The sequence below is a fragment of the Panthera tigris genome, chromosome A2 (assembly GCF_018350195.1).
Source record: "Panthera tigris isolate Pti1 chromosome A2, P.tigris_Pti1_mat1.1, whole genome shotgun sequence".
Classification (NCBI taxonomy): Eukaryota; Metazoa; Chordata; class Mammalia; order Carnivora; family Felidae; genus Panthera; species Panthera tigris.
In genome coordinates, this window is record NC_056661.1 from 60,652,056 (window position 1) to 60,669,640 (window position 17,585).

Below are 17,585 nucleotides of genomic sequence, written 5' to 3' on the forward strand. Positions count from 1 at the left end.
TTTTCTCTTTTCAATTTGGTTTCTCCTCTTATTGTTTCCTTCCTTCTGCACCTCTACGTTTATCTTGCTCTTCTTTTTATAGGATAAATTGAAAGGTTAAATTATTTTCTTGAGACTTTCCCTCTTTTCTAATGTTAAGAATTCGGTGCTATAAAATTTCCTGTTAGCACTACGTTAGCTACATCCCACATATTTTGGTATGTTTTACTTTCATTTTCATTTAGTTCAATATGTTGTTTTTATTATCCTTTGAGACTTCTCCTTTAACCCATAGATTTAGCAAAATTGTTTAGTTTCCAACTGTTCCAAGATTTTCCTGTTACCTTTGTTACTGATTTCTAGTTTGATTCCATTGTGGCAAGAACACACACAGTAGGATTTCAATTGTTTTTAATACGGTGAAGCTTGTTTTATGACCCTATTGTGGTAAATGGCTTATCTTGGTAAACTGTCCATGAGAACTTGAAAAGAATGCCTATTCTGCTGTTGCTGTTGCTGGGGGGGGGGGGGGTTAACCCTGTTGATTGAGTTATTACATATCCTGGATGATTTTCTGGGTATTTTAATCAATTGTTGGAAGAGGGGTGTTGAGGTCTCCAATATAATCATGATTTGTTTATTTCTCCTCTCAGGTCTATTTTTGCTTTACATATTTTGTAGCTCTGTTGTTTAATGCATACAAATTTAGGATTGCCATGTCTTGATAGCCTGACCCTTTTCATCATATGAAAAACTCCTCTCTGTCCCTGTAATTTTCTTAGCTCTAGAGTCTACCTGATGTTAATACTACTGCCTTCTTTTGATTACAGTCTGTATTGCATACCTTCTTCCATCTTTTTAATTTCAACCTACCTATATCATTACTTTTGAACTGAGTTTTCTTATGGGGAGTATATATTTTTAACCACTCTGCCCCTTTCTTTTAATTGGTGTATCCTGACATTTACATTTAAGGCAATTATTGATATGCTAGGACTTCAGTGGGTTTTTTTTTTTTTCATTTTGTTTCGTTTCTTTCCTGTTCATTTGTCTGTTTTCTTTTTCCAGCTTACTTGTGCCTTTTGTTAGAATTCCATTTCATCAATACTGCTTTTGAACTTATCTCTTTGAACAGACCCTTAGCAGTTGCTCTAGGTTTTATGTTACACATACATAACTTTTCACAGCACTCTGGTGTCAACATTTTACCAGTTCAAGTGAAATGTAAAAACATTATAATCCTTTAAGTTCCTTTACCCTCTGTCATTTATAATACAGTTGTCCTAAAGACTCCCCCTGCAAGCTTTGAGATCCATATCAGACATTACCATTTTTGCTTCAACTATCAAATATATTTTATAAAACTCAACAAAAGAAAAATTCCATTGTATTAACTTACATATTTACTCATTCTATTGTTCTATATCCCTTCTTGATGTTTCAAGATTCCTTCATTTATCATTTCCTTTCCAACTCAAGAAACTCCTTTAGCCTTTTTTTTTTTTTTTTATAGATAGATTCCCCTGGTGACAAATCCTTACTTTTCTCTCATCAGAGAATGTCTTGATTTCCACTTTATTCCAGAAGGATATTTTCACTAGAGAGACAATTCTGAGTTACAGTTCTTTGTTTTTAGCACTTGCCAATGCCATGCCATTTCCTTCTGGCCTCTGGTTTGTGGTAAGAATTCCGCTGTAATTTCGATTGGTTTTCACATACTATTTCTTTTTTTCAAGATACTTTGTCTTTAATTTTCAGAATTTTGACTGGACATATTTTGGCATGGTCTTTCTTGGGGTGTATCCCATTGGGCTTAACTCAGTTTCTTGAATCTGTAAGTTTACGTCTTTTGCAAACTTTGGGAGTTTTTCAGCCATTATTTATCCAAATACTTTTTCAGCTCCAAATTCTTTCTCATCTTCCTTGGGGACTCAGATGCAATGAAATGTTAGATCATTTGTTATACTACCACAGGTCCTTGAGGCTCTATTTACTTTTTTTCCCAATCTTTTTTTTTCACTGTTGCTCCCTGTTGGATTAATTTCTATTGTTTTATCTTTAATTTCACTGATCCTTTCCTCTATCATCTCCACTCTGCTGTTGAGTTCATCTAGTGAGTTTATTATTTCCTTTATTGTATTTTTCAGTTCTAAAATTTCCATTTGCTTCCTCTTTATATTTTGTATTTCTTTGCTAAGACTTTCTGGTTTTTTGCTTCAAGCATTTTCCTAATTGTTCATCAAAGCATTTTTATGATGCCTTCTTGAAAATCTGAGGGGCACCTGGGTGGCTCAGTTGGTTAAACGTCCGACTTCAGCTCAGGTCATGATCTCATGGTTTGTGAGCTTGAGCCCCGTGTCAGGCTCTGTGCTGACAGCTCAGAGCCTGGAGTCTGCTTTGGGTTCTGTGGATTCTGTGTCTCCCCCTCTCTGTGCCCTTCCCATGCTCATGCTCTGTCTCTCTCAATAATAAATAAACATTAAAAAAAATTTTTTTTAATCTGTCAGATAATTCTCATCTCTGTGTCATTTCTGGTTTGGAATCTGATAACTGTCTTACCTTACTCATTGAGACAGTCTTGGTCTGATGAATGATTCTCAAATGTACCCTGGACATTTTGAGTATCGTGTTATGAGACTCTGGATCTTATTTAAATCTTTTTTTTTTTTCAGGCCTCCTGTGACATCACACAAACACAAGAATGAAGACCCCACCTTATTACAGCCACGTGAAGATGAAAGTCCACCACCCTGGCTGCAAAGGTGGTCAATTTTATGTGTCAACTTGACTAGGCTACAAAATGCCCAGGTAGCTGGTTAAAAATTATTTCTGAATTCATCTGTCAGGGTGTTCCCAGAAGAGATTAGTCTTTGAATTGGTAGACTGAATAAAGCAGATGGTCCTCTCCAATGTGGATGGTTATATCCAATCTGTTGAGGGCCTGAACAGAACAAAAAAGTGGAGGAAAGTTAAATTGGCTCTCTGCCTAAATGTTTGAACTAAGAAATCAATCTTCTGTACTTAGTGCTCCTGGTTCTCAGGCCTTCGGACACAGATGGAATCCACACCATCAGTTCTCCAGGTCTCAGACCTTCAAACTGCACCAACAGCTTCCCTGAGTGTCCGGTTTGGACAGAGCCAATCATGGGATTTCCATAATCCCATGAGCTAATATCTTATAATAAATCTATCTCCCTTTCCTCACCACCCCGCCCCCGTTTCTCTAGAGAACACTAATACAGAGGGTGAGGAATGCCTTGTAACTGTTCTCCATGTCTCCTTCACAGACACTGTGAGAGAGAAAAGGTCTCATCACTGGGTGGGCATGATAATCCCAGTTCCTCTGGGCCTTCTCTGACACCACCCCAGCAAGGGAGGAGGACTGCCCCTTTACAACATGGCTATCATCAAACTCTAGGCTGATAGGGATGGGGCGCCATTTTGTTCCACGGTGTTTGACTTTAGTAAAGCAGTCATTGCCTATAGGTTTTCTGTCTTGCTAAATTGCCCCTTTCCTGGTCCTTTGGTGAAAGAGAGGAGGCTACTTTTGGGGATTCCCCCCCTCACCGCTCCCATTGGTATTCCCTGGTTGCTGGCTTCTCCAGCACCCAATCCAGGATATATTAAGCAAAAAGAGAACTGTCATGTCATTTTCAGATCTTAAGATCCCTTCCCAAGTCTGCCATCTTCTCTCCACACTTCAGAGTTTGCTTATGTTTTGATAAAGCCCAATTTATTGATTTTTTTTCTTTTATAACTCATGCTTATGTTATAGTTAAAATATCTTTGTTGAACCCCAGGTCACAAAGATTTTTTCATGTTTTTTTCTAGAAGTTTTATAGTTCTAACTTAATTTAACAATTAGGTCTATGACTCATTTTTATTTACTTGTAGCATATAACATGAGGTAAAGTTGCGGTTATTTTTTTATATGGCTGTCTAATTGTTCCAAAGCCATTCTCCACTGAATTGCTTTGGCACCTGTCTTAGTCCATTGGGATTGCTGTAACAGAAAAACATAGACTGGGGGGCTTTTTATAAACAACAGAAATATATTTCTCACAGTTCTAGAAGCTGAGAATTCCAAAATCAAGGCACGAGCAGATTCAGTATCTGATAGGGTCCTCTTTCTAGTTTATAGATGGCTGTCTGCTGTGTCCTCACATGACAGAAGGGACTAGGGAACTCTCTAGGGTCTCTTTTTTACAAGGGTATTAATGCCATTCATGAGGGTTCTGCTCTCATGAGCTAATCATTTGGAAAGTGCCCCACCTTCTAATACAAGGTTAGGATTTAACATATGACATTTAGGGGGACACATTCAGTCTATAGCTGCACCTTTTTTAAAATCAATATGTGGGTTTATTTATGTACTCTTTCATTTTCATATTTCATTTTCCATTCTTTGTTTCAAGACAACTTGGCTATCTTTATGCCAACACACCTTTTCATTACATAACTTTATATCTTGTAATCATATAGCCTGAGTACTGCCCATTCTGAATCCTCAGCATATCCACATAAATGTCAGAATCCGTTTGTAAATTTCTACCAAAACAAAAAAGCCTGCTGGGATTTTGATTTGGATTGCACCGAATATATGAATTCAGGAAGAACTGATATCTTAACAACATTGACTCTTCCAATCCATGAACACTATGTCTTGCCATTACTTTGATCTTTAATTGCTCTGAGCAACGTTTGGTAGTTTTCAGTGTAAAGGTCTTCCAAATATTTTCTCAAGTTTATTCAGAAGCATTCCATATTTTTCATAGTACTGTATGTGGCATTAAAATGTTTTCTCAATTTCTGATTGTTAGCACATAGAAATACAATTGATGATCTTGCATCTGTAACAGCTAAAGTATTAATAGTTCCAGAAGCTTTCTGTCATCTCCCTCAGATTTTCTGTGTACACAAGCATGTCATCTGTGAATAAAAACATTTTTACTTCTTCCCTTGTCATTATTTCTTTTCCTTGCCTTATAATAACAGCTAGAAAATCCAGTATGCTAGATAGTAGTAAGGTTATGGGGTGATCTGGTGGGGTACTGGCCTCAGGGCCTTAGTATTTCACTAGGTGTGGCTGGAAGGCCTCCCTTAGTTCCTCGGCATAGGGGCCTGTCCATAGAGCAGCTCACAATATGGCAGCTGACCTCCATCAGAGCAAGGGAGTGACAGAGTAAGGAAGCAAGAGAGGTTGCCCAAGATGGAAGCCAGTCTTTTTCTTACCTTAATCTCAGAAATGACATCCCATCACATTTTCTATTAATTAGAAACATCACTAAATATAGCCCACACTCAAGGAGAGGAGATTACGTAAGGGCCTGAATACCAGGAAGTGGGACTTGCTGGGGGACATCTTAGAGGCTCCCTACAACAAGCTCTCAATGGCCATATCGAGGACAATCTTAGCAACATAATAGATAATGACACTAATCGATTAAAAACTATACAATAAATAGCCATGAGTCCGTGCATATCAACAAAGTAACTGAATAAATAAATAAAAATTGGGGAGAAAAGGGGTACCTGGCTGTCTCAGTCAGTGGAACACATGACTCTAGATCTCAGGGTCGTGAGTTCAAGCCCCACATTGGACGTAGAAATTACTTTAAAAAAAAAAAAGTGTTAAATAAATAAATAATAAAAATGGGGGAGAAAAGACAGCTCCTCCTTACAGTAGAATTCTAATTAATAAATGTAGGAAGAGAACTAGAAATAGGTAAACACCACAGTAATAATTGCTATAGACAATAACGTAACCTAAAGATAGTGAATGAAAGTGTGCTACATAAACTTTTACGTTTCTCAACAAGCTACTTGTTAATTTAAAAAGAAATTTAACTTTACAGTTAAAAGAGAAATCTGACAAATATGTACATAACAAAGTGATCAGACTTAATTAGTAATAAAACGTATCAATGTCATGTACCCTCTGATATGATGCATTGAGAAGAACACATCACTTCCGTAATAGTTTCGCCAAAAATGCAAAGTCTTAATCTCATCAAACAGAAAATCCAAACTGAAGGACACTCTACAAAATAACTTTCCCATACTCTTCAAAAATGACAAGGTCATCAAAGACAAAAAAAAAAAAAAAAAAAAGACTAGAATTTCTGCAGGAGGCTAAGAGCTAGGATAAACAAATACAACATGGCATCCGAAACCATGTCCTGGACCAGAAAACAGACAGTAATTGGACAAGTAATGAAATTTGAATGAAATCTGTAAATTAGCTAATAGTATTGTATAGACGTTAATCTTCTGGACTAGCCAACTTTATTAGTTATATAATATGCTATTATTTTATTCACCCAGAGGAAGCTGGATGGACATACAAGAACTGTGTATTGTGGTTCTTATTATACTTTCAACAGCTTCACAGACATATAATTTACACACATTCCCCCGTCCCTCAACCCTAGGCAATCACTAACCTACTTTCTGTCTCTAGAGAGCTGCCTATTCTGGACAGTTGACATAAGTGGCATCACACAGTATGTAGCCTCTTGTGAATGGCCTCTTTCATTTACCATGTTTCCAAGGTTCATCCATTGTCATGTCTTGAATTGTGACCCCTCCAAAAGATGTTGAAGTCCTAACCCCCAGTCCCTGTGAATGTGATTTATTTGAAAACTGGGTCTCTGCAGTTGTCAAGATATAAGGTCATTAGGCTGGGCCCTAAACGAATGGACTCCACATAAAAAGGAGAAATTTGGACACAGACGGAAATCCACACAGAAGGAAGACAATGTGAAGACACAGGGAGAACACCATCTACAGGCTAAGAATGCCTGAGGCTACCAGAAGCTAGATGAGAGGCAGGGTGGAGGTTCTCCCTCGCAGCCCTAAGAAGGAAACAACCCTGCCAATACCTGGATTTTAAACTTGTAGCCTCCAGGGGTGCCTGGGTGGCTCAGTCGGTTGAGTGTCTGACTTTGACACAGGTCATGATCTCATGGCTCGTGGGTTTAAGCCCTGTGTTGGGTTCTGTGCTGACAGCTCAGAGCCTGGAGAGGCTTTGGATTCTGTGTCTCCCTCTCTCTCTCTGTTTGCCCCTTCCCCACTCCCACTCCAACTCAAAAATAAACATTAAACTTCTAGCCTCCAAAACCATGAGACAATAAATTTCTGTTCAGCCACCCAGTGTGGAGTACTTTGTTACCGCAATCTAATATATCCACACTGTAGCATATATCAGTACTTCATGCCTTTCTATTGCCAAACATATTCCACTGAGTGGATATATCATATTTGGTTTATCCCTTCAACATTTGGGCTGTTTTGGCCTTTTGGCTAGTGTGAGTAGTGCTACTATAAACACTGACACACAAATTTCTATGTGGACACACTTTAATTCCTCTTGGGTATATACCTAAGAATGGAAATGCTAGGTCATATAATTCTATGTTTAACTCCTTAAGGAACTGCCAAACTGTTTCCAAAGCAGCAGCACCAGCTTATGTTCCCGCCATGGTGAGGGTTCCAACTTCTCCACACGCTCCCCAACATGCCATCGATCTGCATTTCTCTAATGACTCAGGATACTGAGTTTGTCTGCTCTACGTGCTTATTGGCCATTCCTTCATCTTTTTTGAGGAAATGTGTATTCAAATCCTTTACCCAGTTTTTAATTAGTTTGCCTTTTAAGTTTATTTATTTATTTTGAGAGAGAGAGCGTGCGCAAGGGAGGGGCAGAGAGAGGGAGAAAGAGGATCCCAAGCAGGCTCCACGCTGACAGTGCAGAGCACAACGTGGGACTGACAGTGCAGAGCACAATGTGGGGCTCGAACTCACAAACGCAACCATGATATCATAACCTGAGCCCAAATCAAGAGTCAGCCTGTTAACGAATGAGCACCGAGGTGCCCCTGGTTTGTCCTTTTTATTGAGTTGTGAGAGTTCTTATATATTCTGAATACCAGGCCCTTATCAAATATACGATCTGCAAGTATTTTCTCCCATTCTGTGCGTTGTCTTTTTGCTTCCTGATGGTGCTATTCACAACACAAAAGTTTTAAGTTTTTATAAAGTCCAATTTACCAATTTTATATCTTTTACTACATTCACAACACTTCTGTACATATAAAATTATATGGAAGATGGTGTACAAAATACACAATGATCAAAATAAAAAACTACATAGGAGCACATGGGTGGCTCAGTCGGTTAAGCAACAAACCTCGGCTCAGGTTATGATCTCACAGCTCATGAGTTCCATCCCTGAGTGGGAGTCTGTGCTGACAGCTCAGAGCCTGGTGCCTGCTTCAGATTCTGTGCCTCTCTCTCTCTCTGCCCCTCTGCTCATGCTCCGTCTCTCTCAAAAATAAATAATCATTTTTTAAAAAAAACAATAAAAAAATAAAAAATAAAAAACTACATATAAAAATTTATGTAAAACGTTTAAAATACTCTGCACTAAATTCCTAACAGGAGCTGCAAAAGAATTTTTTTTTATTTGCTATTCAACACAATTCTGTTTCTTTTCTTCTTTCCTGTTATACAACTGATGCAAATCCTCTATGGAAATTTCAGAATTAACATTAGCAAACGCACCATCCAGAGATAACCATCATTGTCACTGAGGTTTCTATTCGTACACAAATACATAAGTATTATGAAAACCTAGGGTCTGGACTTGAAGTGTGTGATGGAAGAGAGGGCTGCGCGCATCTCCGTGGCAGGTGCCTCCCACAGGGCGTCCGCGGGCGTCGGTACTTACAGGCCGCAGTCCAGAGCACTGCTGAGAACCACGGCCCGGGGGCGAGCCCAGCAGGCGAACAGAGAGCACGGCCACCCCGGCGAGCGCCCCTCTCGCCGCCGGCCGTCCCGGGTGTCAGGACCCCGGCGGACGGGTGGCCACAGGCCTCATAGCCTCTCCCCACCTCGCCAGGCGGCGAGGAGCGTCCCGCTCGGCAGTGCCGGCCCCACAATGCACCGCGGCGCGCACGCGCAGGCCGTCCAAAACGAAGAGCCTAGCACCCGCCAGGCCGTCAGGCGGGATCGCAGCCGCGCGGCCTTAAAAGGGCACCGAGCGGCGCGGGCATCACGTGGAGCTTGGGTCGCGTGGGGCGGTGCCTGAGGGGCGGCGGGGCGGGGCGGGGCGGGGCGGGGCCTGAGGAAGGGGCCTCTCGCCCGCGGCCCTTGCTGCGACCTTGCGGAACCTGCATCGCTGTCCTCAGGTCGCCTGGTGGCGAGTCCCCTGAGCAAGGAGGGCTTGCCCTTGTAGGGGTGTCTGGGGGGCTGGCCGAGGAGTCGAGATTGGAGCCGGATCCGTAGGATAAGTAGGGATTCTGCAGGTGGAGAAAAGGGACACAGACGCCCTCGGCCACCGGGAGCCCGCACGGCGTGGCTTGAAGCGGGAAGGGAGTGGCTTGGCGGGACTGGCCTTAGAGGCAGTGCTGGGATAACTTTTTTCTCCTGCAGGTAACTGGGAGTCCCTGTAGGCATTCAGTAGATTAGAATCTGGAACGTGTACAACAATAGAAAGAAAAAGTATTTCCGATTTCGCTACCTTACCATTTGTTGACAGTCTAGCACATCTGCTACCAGTCTTTACCATACTTTTTTAAAAAATAACTGTAGGGGCACTTGGGTGGCCCAGTCCATTAAGGGTCCGACTTCTGCTTGGGGCATGATCTCCGGTTAGTGGGTTCAAGCCCCGCACTGGCCTCTGTGTTCACAGCTCAGAGCCTGGAATTTGCTGCAGATTCTGTCTTCCTCTCTGCCTCTCCCCACTGATTTGTTCTCTCTCTCTCTCTCTCTCTCTTTCTCTCTCTCTCTGGCTCTCTCAAAAATAAGCTTTTTAAAAAATAAGTCATTGTAGCATATTTTGTATTCCACTTTTTCTCATAGCCTTTAAAGTGACCATTTTCCATGTTGTGAAATAGTATTCATGACCAATTTTAAAGGTTAACATTCCAGTAACTTATTTTACCATTACCTATAGTAATGGGTGGGTTACCTATAGTAACCCACCCCCGGGGGTGGGATAGGGCATGAGGTCACTTCCAGTGGGACCTCAGGCAAGGCACCAATCATTCCCAGCCTCTGTGTCCCACGTTTATATAGAAAGTTAAATGAGATGATACACTTTTAGCAAGTACTTGGCACACACCAAGCACTCAAAGTGACTTAACTGCCACTGATATTCTGAATTCTTCATAAACTAAATAATGCTTTGACAGGCATCTTGTGCACTGACCTTAGGTTTCATTGCTAGATATGTAATTACACAGTCTCTAAGGGTATGACTCATTTTTTGTAAATAGTTCTCCAAAAAGGAATGTTTTTGGCAAATTATTCTCTAAAAGGGGTCATCTGCCTTCCTAGGACTGACTTGGAGGCAGGTGAATGATATGCTGAGATCTGTGTGATAAAAAAACACTGGTGGTTGCATTGTGGGCTGGAGTAAGAGGGGCTTAGAGTGAAAGCCCCCCAAAGACTTGGCTCCAGTTACTGAGTAGGGAGCAGACACCAAGGCCAGGGCAGGGCTTGGATGGCATGGCAGAGATGGAGTGGACTGGACTTGAGGACGAGTGTGATGGAAGAGAGGGAGGCCCCAGATGGGCCCCTGGGTGGATGGTGTGTCCTTGCCTAAGTGTGAAGATAGAAATCTTGAGGGCAGGGAACAGGATGGGCGAGATGAGCAGTGTGATCTGACCCTACAGGTTGGAACTTGGAGGCTGATATGATCTGTAAGAGGGGAACCGGTAGGAACAAGTTTGGGGCATGAGGATGAGGTGGCAACCACAGACACAGGTGACTGAAGTCATAAGGTGAGGGAGAACTTCCTTGAAAGGAATCACTGAAAGAAGGAACCAGACCTGGCCTTATAGGGATGTGACCCGTACAGGGGTCACAGGGCCCTTATGATGAAGGGTCCTGCCCTTGGTTTAATGGTCTGCAGTCACCAGCTTGAAATTCTTAATAATTATTGAACAAGAGACCCTGCGTTTTCATTTCACATATTACGTAGCAAGTCATGGGAGAAACAACACAGCTGTGGGAAAGACTAACTTGAAAAGGGTGAATTTACCTCTCGTGAGGGACCAAACTGAACAGGAGCTCTTCAGGAAGAAGGGGAGTGGACACCAGCAGCACTATGAAGCCAGGGTCAAGAGAGGGGCCTCTACTGGCTGCCCCCTCACCTCCCAACCCACAGCCTTTGCCAACCAACGTCATCCCTTTTTTAGAAACTTCTAAATATTTGTAGATGATGTTTCACTTTATTGGAAAAATATTACTTCAGTTATTTTATGTGCAAACAAGAACGCCCATTTTAAAAATCTGAGTATGTGTCCATGTAATATTTCTAAATGTCTTTAATAGGGACAGTGATTTATGTGGCAGAATTAGGTTTATGTTTATAGGACAATTGATAGTTAATGACAATATTTTTTGCTTTCTAAAGCGATACATGTCCTTTAGAGAAAATTTAGAAAATTCCCCAAAATGCAGTTTTTTAAAAAGTCATCTATAGCCCCATGAGGTATCTGTGATTAACATTTTGATGGATTCCATTCGAGTCTCTTTGCCATGCACGTTTCTGATTGTTGTAGTCACATGGTACACCGAATTTTATATTCTGCCCATTCCTCTCTTTTTTCCTTAATGTCATGACCTTTTCTCCTGTTACTCTGTAGTATTTAGAAACTGTAATTTTCAATGACTGCATAATACTTGATTTATCTTTTCCAAAAAGTTTCGTTAACTTTTTTCTGATTGAATTGTTCTTTGGAGAACTTGCACAATCAGGGAAGTATAGATAACACCATATTTCATCTCTTCTACAGTGAGTGTTTTTTCACACTTTCACATCCCTGAAATTGCGATGCTTTTTAAAACTGCTGTCAGCCAGGCAGCAGTAGTGACTTAATTGTCACCATCTGTATGCGTGAGCTGGTCATGGCAGTGACTACTGAGGCAAATTCATGGTTGGTGTATTGAGTTTAATTGCTTTAAAAATGTCTTCAAAAAGATACTGTGATTTAGTACTAGAAAGAAAAGCTTTTGTAAACATAGGCACAGAAACAGACGAGTAGGGAATACATTTTGTGTTAGTGGAACAGATATTTGTTGTTGGAGGAAGGATTGCAATCACCTGTTTCTACGCCAACCAAATGCTCCACAGGCCCCAGAAAGAAAGGTATCACCAACCCTCAGGTCAGGGAGGCTGGGTCCTCTGTGTTTGCTGAGGTTTGCACAGAGAGGTTGTGTATCACAGGGCTTTGCAGAATGGGTCTCGATGGCATGGAAGGAAACTTGGGAAAGAATAATGAAGGACTCTGTAAAAATTTCCACATGGCATTGCCTGGAAGGCACAGAGGATGATTGACAGAACATCCATGACCCAGGGTGAGCTTTAGACTCAATGGATACAACCGATTTATTTATTTCCCTTCTTGTTCCTTTTTTTTTTCTTATTCTGCATACGCAAAGTGATACTTGATCTTAAAAATAATATTAACAACCTATGCCCAAGAGCTTAAAAGTTGTTCTTTCAAAAAATAATTTTAAAATAAAATTAAAAGTAGGGCGCCCAGGTAGCTCAATTGGTTAAGCTTCCAACTGTTGATTTCAGCTCAGGTCATGATCTCACGGTGGTGAGATCAAGCCCCATGCTGGGTATGGAGCCTGCTAAGATTCTCTCTCCCTCTGCCCCTACCCTGCTCACCCTAAAAAATATATATATATATATATATATATATATATATACACATATATATACATATATATGTACATATACATATGTATACATATGTATATGTACATATATATGTATATATATGTGTATATATATATATATATATATATAAAATTTTTTGAGAGAGAGAGAGAGACAGCACGAGCGGGAGAGCGGCAGAGAGAGGGGGAGAAACAGGATCTGAGGTAGGCTCCAGGTTGTGAACTGTCAGCACAGAGTCCGACGTGGGGCTCCAACTCATGACCTGCGAGATTGTGACCTCAGCCGAAGTCGGACGCTTAAGGGAGTCACCCAGGCGCCCCAAATTAAATTAAATTAAATGTCTCATGTATAAAGAGAGCGCTCAATCTTAATTGCCATGTGCCTTCTTTCTTAGTTATACACAAAATAAAATTCTATCTTAATTGGATGGCATCTTGGGTTCGATGAAACAGTAAAAGAATTGAGTGCGTCCAAATGTTTGCCCGACTATTTTTCCCGGGTGATACTCTTGTGCTTTTAGCCTTTCCCGGTTTCAGGACTCATGTTTATCATCTTTGTTATGTATAACAATCATTACTATACAGTCATAACCTGTGGAGTCCTTTACAATTAATCAAATGTTTTATTTACATATGTATTGAATAAGTAGTAAGTTCCCATGGTTCAAAACTCAAAAGGTACAAAAAGATCTGCAGAGAAAGCCTCACATCTGCTCCTGTCCCCAGCCTTCCGCTTCTCGCTGGGGCCACCAGTGCTACCGGTTTCTTCCTCTGGTACCAGATACCTTCTACACACTCCTCACCTTTGTTCACAGTGCGTCCTGTACGCGCTGTCTTCCCGGATTCCATGCTGGGGACACTTGTGCATGCTATACACACTACAAAACATATAACCATCCGAAAGTGCTGGCCACTTGGCCAGCCAGTGTTAGAATTACAACTTAACAGATAATTATACCGAGGCCCAAGGAGGTCACAGTGATCTTCCCAGTGGTAGAGCTGGGACTCAGACCTGGGTCTTCCAACCGCATTAGATAAGCACAGAAATGCGACACATGGGGACTAGTTTCTTTCAAATCACACCGTTCTTTGAAATGTCAGTTAGCATTCGAAACTCCTCAGTATTGGTTGGAGTCTATCAATGGAGACCACTCCTGGCCTTTCAGGAATGGTTAAGTCTTAGTATCCACTCTCCACAACGCCAAAGAGGGAGGTGCATTCTCTGGACAGGGAACAGCCCATGCTGTTCAGAAACCCCTGGAGTCAGGGGGAAACAGCCGGGACCGCCAGCTTTCCCTGCCCCCACGGCTCTCATGGTCTCCCCAGGACTTGCCCTAACAGACCTTCCATCAAGGAGCCAACCTGCCCCTGGGAGCACAAGTGAGCAGGAAAGAAACTGCCCTGTGAAAAGTGTCTGGGGCCACACTGCACTTCTGAGTGTGTCCACGGGTCCCCTTGCATGACCTTAGTTCCCCACGTTCACTGCTGCCGTGACAACTCTGCTTACTGAGCACAGGTACCCCGTTTAGACACGTTACTTATTACAACTGGCCAGTGGAATTCTGGTGGGTGTTTGAAAACCAGCCCTCTGGTGTGAGACGTGGCCCCAAGTTGTCATGCGTGCTGGCTTCCACGGTGCAAATAATCTCACCGTGGCCAACCATATTTGGTGGGGACTGGGAGAAGTACAGGATAGCTAGGGAGGTGGGGGGTCACTACAATGCTCAGCATGCTCAGACACGTTAGGTGGCATCAGGAGGGTCTTTGAGGATGAGCTGTTTCAGGCTGAATTCGGGTCAGGAAGAATGTCAGCCATGTACGTGCATGAGCCCTGCACCCTGGGTTTACCATACCCTGAGAATGACCCCCGTGTCCTTAGTCACCCCCAGAGCCCCAGGATGTGCCACACCCTTGTGGTGGGGAGGGCAGTAGGGGAGGTAGAGAGGTGGCACGCAGGAGCCCTGCCCTTAGGTTAGGACTCTCTGTAACCTTGGACAAGTTACTGGAATGTTCCAAGTTCCCTTTCCTTACGACTGAGCAGGGCTCCTGAGACTGAGCAGCTGAGGTGCATGGAGCGTGGTGTTCAGCAGAGCAGGGCAAAAAGGCCCTAGAGCGGTGAAGTCTGGCGCTGCTAGGCCAGTAGGTGGGCAGAGTGAACCCTTCCGTGACTACTGGGACGTCACACAGTACAACTCAGGTTGTTCACAGAGCCTGCTTGGGATTCTCTCTCTCTCTTTCTCTCTCTCAAAAGTAAATAAATAAACATTTAAAAATAAATACATAAAGTGTATTTATTTAACACTTACTATGAGATTTTTAGACATACCAAAAATTATTTTGTTCATTGCCTCCTTTGACTACAAATCTTAGTGTCATGGCACCAGATCTCCTTACAGTCATGAGGACAAATGCCCACATTTACCTGACCCCCAGGAGGCAGCCATGCCTGCTCCATGGCTGCCGACGGTGGCACTGACTCACGCCAGTGGCCGGGCTCCAAAGCTGTGCCCTGGAGTCCATGTGCCAGAAAGCCTGGAACCATCCCAAGTGATCTCTGTGCATCTCCCCCATCCCCATGCACCCACGCAGTAGAACAGGAGAGAGCGAGGGAGGAGGCCTGTGGCATTTTCATCTCCCATGGCAGACGGTTATATGGAGCCGCCAGGAACCCCCAGCCCAGCACTCACCTCCTCTGTGTGACCGTCTTTGCTCAAGGCGGTCTGTTCCCCTCACTCGTATCAGCCACAAGTGTTTGAGAAGTGGCAGCATCCCCTCTGCATCAGGTCTGCTCTCCGCTCTGCACTGGAAGGAGGTGAGCACCGTGGGTGAGGCTGTCACCCCTTCTGCCTTTTCATCACCATGAGCCACACAGGAGCCTCGGCCTCGCCTCTCACGAGAGAGGGTGGTGGGCAGAGAAGCAGTCAAGTTCTGTGATCAAAGGCCAGAACGGGGCTTTGCAGACCCGCGGAGTTGGGAAGGAAGCCTCCAGACCTTGGACCTGGAGATCAAGGTGACCACAGGGGGCTACTTTGCTCCAGCAGCTCCCAAGTTATAGCACAGTTTCACTGCTGAAGCACTCCAGTGAGATTACTGAGTTTAGCCACACCACCACTTCCTGAGCAAAGCAGGCAGCAGTCGGAGCCTGGTCGGAGTCGTTGTGGGGGTCCCCAGGGGGGGGTCCCTCTGTTACCACAAGGCTACCTTTTGGATTCCATGGCCCTATTTCCTGCCTCACCATGGTGAGAATTGTCTTTTAAATGTTTCTCTTTGTTATCCCTTTGTTCTCTGCTTAAGCCAAATGACAAATCTTAATAGAGGAGAAGAATGCCATTGTCACCATACCTCCTGGGAAGCTTCTCAGCATGGCTCTGCCACTTCAGACAGTGGCCACCTTGTACCTCGCAGTAAGTTCACATTTCAGAGACCAATCAGAAGCTCAGAGAGGGAGAATCTAGGTTCAGGTTGGTGTTGAGACCACGGGTGCCATGTTCAAGCACAACAGCTTAAGACCCAGGAAACTGGTGACCTTTCTGAGTCCAGTCAGTTTCCCGAGCCTGCTCTCTCTGCTGGAGAAATGGAGCAGAGAGAGTGAAGGCAACGCTCTCAGGTCCACAGTGTAAGTTATCATTCACCCTTTGCAAGCCTGAGTTGTGCTCTATACCTGCCAGGCTGCTTGGACAGGGGCCCACAGTCTCTCTGGCACGTCCCCTGGACTCTCTCCCCCTGGGGAACTTGTCTGCTTATCATGCCTTCCAGGGCTCCAGTCAGCCTCAAGAACAGGCTTCTTAGGCCAAAACCTTATTTTAAGACTCACCATGGTGCACTGTTGTCCAAATGCTATGTTTCCAAGGTGAGTCCCAGGCCAGCAACTGGGGAACAGATCCAAAAACCCACCTTTGGGGGGATGTGCTGTTCTTCCCTGTGGACCAGACAGATCAGGAAGCTGCATGATCTTAAGCAACCAATCTACCACGAATGGAAGTCTATTAACTCTGGCCAGAAGCGTCTGCGTTTAGGGGGTGGTGCCGAGATCCTGGCCCTTTGTCAAGCTCCAGGAAGACCCAGCAGTTCTAAGACTATGGCACAAGTCCAGATTTTCTGACAGGGGATTAAAACGCTGGGACACAAATGTCCAACAGGCCTAGCCGCTGACCCTGAGCACTACATCAACGCGTGGGACGCCACGCCACCTCACTTCAAGTGCTCAGGGTTGGGCAGATTTCTGCAATTAGAGAGCAAGTGTCTTTAAGGGCCAGAAAGGCAGTTGGGGAACTGCTCTGCAGAGCTCTCTGCTTGAGGTCTGTAGCGGGTACCCAGTGGGAGGTGGTGCTGAGAAAGAGCCTGGAGGTCACCATGGACTCTCACCCACCCACCCCCATCCTGTGCCTCTGTTCTTCCACTGGCCCTTCTCATTGTGCCACCTGCTTCCTCCCCAGCAGCGCTGGGTGAGTGTTGGACCTGGATTAGATGGTCCTCTGACAAATGGAGGATGTGACTGCCATTCCCCACAACAGCAGCCCAGAGCTGTGTGCTGGCTGCTGGTGAAGGAGGAAATACCTACTGTTCCCCCTGGCCAGTCCGCTGGCCTCATCAGCCCCCACTCTGGTTTTTCCCTGTTGACAGATTTTATTACTAACAAAACCAGACAGCTATGGAGAATCTGTAAAAATCCTCTATCAGACCAAATAGCAGCTTCTTGATTTCTTTAAAAAATGTCTCCTTCTGGGGCACCTGGATGGTTCAGTCGGTTAAGTATCTGACTCTTGGTTTCAGCTCAGGTCATGACCTCACGGTTTGTGAGATGGAGCCCCGTGTCGGGCTGTCTCTCTCTCTCAAAATAAATAGTAAACATTAAAATTTTGTTCAAAAAAAATCACCCGATCACACAAGATCACACTGCTCTCCATAAAGCC

The 17,585-nt window shown here is 43.7% G+C and overlaps 1 protein-coding gene across 1 annotated transcript in view; it reads right to left on the minus strand.

Annotated features, from left to right (window-relative positions):
* Positions 1-2,782, minus strand: part of LOC102959717 (up-regulator of cell proliferation) — a 51,989-nt gene extending 49,207 nt beyond the window's left edge. The window contains exon 1 of the mRNA XM_042962680.1: positions 2,694-2,782. The gene's annotated coding sequence lies outside the window, so the exon portion shown is untranslated. The remainder of the gene's footprint in view (positions 1-2,693) is intronic.
* Between the last annotated feature and the right edge of the window lie 14,803 nt (positions 2,783-17,585).